The following is a 3788-nucleotide window of genomic DNA, read 5'->3' as shown; positions in this document are numbered from 1 at the left end:
GTTTGCATGGAGTGTTTGAAAAGTACTTTGACAGTCTCCCCTCCCTTAATGGAATTTCCTTCCCTATTACATTCATGATGAGGTCTATTTCCTTCCACTCTATCTAAAAGTTCTATTCTCTTCCTTCCTCTCCCTCATTTACGCAACATTCTTCTCTCTAACACTGTTTGCAAAATCCTCTCCCCGCTAAGTACTCGCTCCACCTATACCTATTGTCTCCTCCTCATCTCTTCTAGAAGCTGTCTCTTCTCACCCACCATGTCCAGCACTTCGTCATTCCTCCTCCTCTCCGTCCACTTCACCTTCTCCATTTTTCTCCACACCAACATCTAGTATGCCTCCACTCTTCTCTCGTCCTCCTTCTTAAGTGTCCATGTTTCCGCACCGTAAAAGAACCTATATTTTTCCCTTTTTCGATACCTCGCCAGCTCCTCGATCTATTTATGGCGCAAAATCTACGCATTAAACACAGTTGGTGGTTTCCGGCGATACTTTGCTGATCATTCTGAATTAATAATTAAAAGATTTGTTTATCCACATATTTTTAATTAAATCGTCTCCATGGTTTCGACTTTAAACGTACGAACATTAACGTTCTGCTACAGAATTTGACTTTAACCGTCGAAACCATGTCGTAAATAAAAATGACTTGATAAAAAATATGATCATAAATAACCATGATTTAATAAAAATTTCTGAGGCTTGTCAGTTAAAAATTCGGTTAACCTCATCTCCTGTACCATAACGTTAACGTTAACCTTCGTCCGTTAACCGTCGTAACCATGGTCGCGATTGAAAAAAATATTCTGTGGATAAAAAAGTTCAAGTTATTAATTCAAAATGCCCTTAACACTATCTAAGATAAGCTAATGATGCCGCAAAATTACGCCGATAGGGTCAACGCATACAGGTCACTGGAGGGAGCATAAGCCCTCAGACGTGAATCCAGGCCTAACGGTACTCTTGCGCATATAGTCCTCACACCGGGCCGTCAATTTGCCCTAGGTCTGCATGTTAAGAAAATATTTAGTTTTTCTGAAAACAGTGGCTACAGAGGACATATAAGGGTACGTCAATACTTTTTAGCGTGTGCATTTTCCTAGAAATTATTATCTAAATCGGGAAAAATTCCATTAGGCAGATTTATGCTATATTAAATTTGCATTCGCAGATGGTTTCCTGCTCGGCTCACGGGTGCAGTAACCGCTAAAGATAGAAGGATAACAGGTCTTACCTTCCACCGGCGAGTTGAAAAATAGAATAAAATAGACACATCAATGCAATACTGCATGAAATTTACGCTACACCTGATAAATATTGAATTTGTTACCTAAGGCGTTGCACTTGCTTCACCCCCTTCCTTTACCTCCGTGTGTAAACGCTTCTGAGCACTCCTCGGAACCGCGGAAGATAACAAAAGAAGGAGTACAGGGCGAGAGATGGACAATGGCGAAGTCCACAGAACAAAGGAGAGGGCAAGTGGAAAATCAACCCAACACGAAAAGAGAAGCGGCGGCAAGTCTGGTTCTTCCAGCTGCCTCTTCCGCATCGAGCAATTCCTCAAGTCACGTGACTTTCCTCTACCCCGTATGCCTTTCGGTCTCCAAAGAATGAAAAGAAAAAAAAACCTGACAGATATCCTCCCAAACGTGAAGCCATGGTGGCCATGAAAGCATTACGTAACATGATTCATGACCCTCTACCTCAAGCAGTGGCGGCGTAACTAGGAATATGTTTCGGGGGATGAGGGGGCCTAGGGGGGTGACCCCCCCCCCCAGACAACGGGGATTCGGGAAAATTTTTGGAATAATATCACCCCTGAAAATACATTTTATAACATTAATTAATGATACTTAACTTTAAGAAGATGTACATAAAATCTGTCAAAATTAGACAATAGATTCGATAATAACAATTATATTTCTTTATTTTTCTGAGCCTTTGGGGGGATCTCTCCCCTCATACCCCCCCCCCCCAATATTTACGCCACTACCCTAAGGTGAGACTTCATTGAATCCTATGTGCAGACTGGATTTTCGAATCTACCTTCGCTAATACCAATGAATGAATATTTATTCATGCTATAGTGTAATTCACGACTATCAATGGGTGAATGCTTATTTACGCAAAGTAGGTGACCCTAAAGAGGAAAATTAAAATTACTAATCACTACACAAAAAATCGAAAAGGATAAAAACAAATAAATCAATCGCTTAAAAAATGGGAAAAGTTATAACAATAGTAATATATCCAATTTAACACTTTCCCGTCGAATACAATGAATGAATATCTTTCGGGTTACCCTGGCGGTAAGAATTAATATATCAGTAAATTTAAATATAAATAAAACAGTACTTTAACAAAAAATGTAAAGCAAATATACTTACTGAAACGCAATTACACGAAGAGAGATTTTCCAAAGAAAAAAAGAAAAATTAAAGGACGACATTTCCTTCGACGCTATGCTGTAATCTATAGGTTTTAACGGTAGATTACCAGCAATCCACGAAACACCTTGCTTGACGGGGCAGACAAAACACTCACTCAGTGTTTCCAACTAGAAGGTAGGCTTTAATGGTGAGGGTAGAGCTCAACTCATACAAAGACTCAGGCAGGTAAATATCACATATTAAAAGTAGTGGACCAGCTTACACCCCTCGTCCGCTTCGAACGGCGAGGATTTTTGATAGAGGAGAGCAAAGGTTTAAACTGGGATATGAACCCGCTATACTTCGGTTAAGTGCTGAAATTAAGTCATAGCTGGAACTCAGTCCTCCAGGAGCCCGGGTAGCTCAGTCGGTAGAGCATCAGACTTTTAATCTGAGGGTCCAGGGTCCAGGGTCCAGGGTCCCTGTTCGGGCGTTTTTTTTATTTGAGAATGACTTTTGAGAAGTTCGCGTCATCATTCCATGATTTCAGAAAGTAATTTCACGAATTCTTTGAGGCTGGTTTGGACAAGCTCTGTAAAAATAGCAAGACACCCATTTTTAATTGATCCATTGGTTTCGAAGATAGTACAGATTTATGTTGTTTACAACAAATCCATCAATTTTTGTGGTAGAAACAATTTGTTTTCTGCAAACAGTTAATAACAGATCTTTTTTACATCAAAATTCCAAGTTATTGGAACAAAAACTATAGGAGTACTAAAGTTCGTCAACTTGATTTTACGCGCAAAAAACGGGTAGTTTTTTCGGAAAAAAATTGAGTACAGGAAATGATATCGGCCAAAAAAATATTCAAAGTAAATGTTTCAATGCAGAAATAAATTGTATATTGATTGCCTTTTATTGCATTGAAATTGATTGCTTCGTTAAGACGATAGAGCTCCTCAAACTTGGGTGTCTTGTTTTATTTTACAGACAGTAGGTAGTCATTGTCTTGTGAATAAAAAAAATTTTGGGTAAGGTATTACCTATCTCTGGACTACCCCGAACACCGATGATATTTTGTATTTTGTCCCGAAAACATTTTCTAAGATATGTGGGCCGAAGACTTCACCTCAGACTTTGTCACAAGCCAAGCGCTCAGCCTGCCATGCTACGACGCATCATAATAATACAAGTTGGGAGACATGTGTGTCTGAAGAATTTATTTATTAACACTTCACTTGACTTAATGAAGACCACGGGAAATTCGACGAAATATCATCCGATACGTATTGTTAGACGCGGAGAAAGACCCAAAAATCATCCCCTGCAACTTCGAGACAACGTAGGAGTGTTCCTACGAGCATAAAAGTTAACCATCATATCACAAATCAACGCAAATAACTTTAAAAACTAATA

The 3788-nt window shown here is 39.3% G+C and overlaps 1 non-coding gene across 1 annotated transcript; it reads left to right on the top strand.

Annotated features, from left to right (window-relative positions):
• The first annotated feature begins 2781 nt into the window (after positions 1–2781).
• Positions 2782–2862, top strand: Trnak-uuu. Its single transcript has one exon. It is a non-coding gene; the product is annotated as a tRNA-Lys (tRNA).
• Positions 2863–3788: the final 926 nt, after the last annotated feature.

Source organism: Ischnura elegans, chromosome 12 (assembly GCF_921293095.1).
Source record: "Ischnura elegans chromosome 12, ioIscEleg1.1, whole genome shotgun sequence".
NCBI lineage: Eukaryota > Metazoa > Arthropoda > Insecta > Odonata > Coenagrionidae > Ischnura > Ischnura elegans.
The sequence above is the reverse complement of the archived record's forward strand: the minus strand, read 5'-3'. Positions and strand labels throughout refer to the sequence as shown.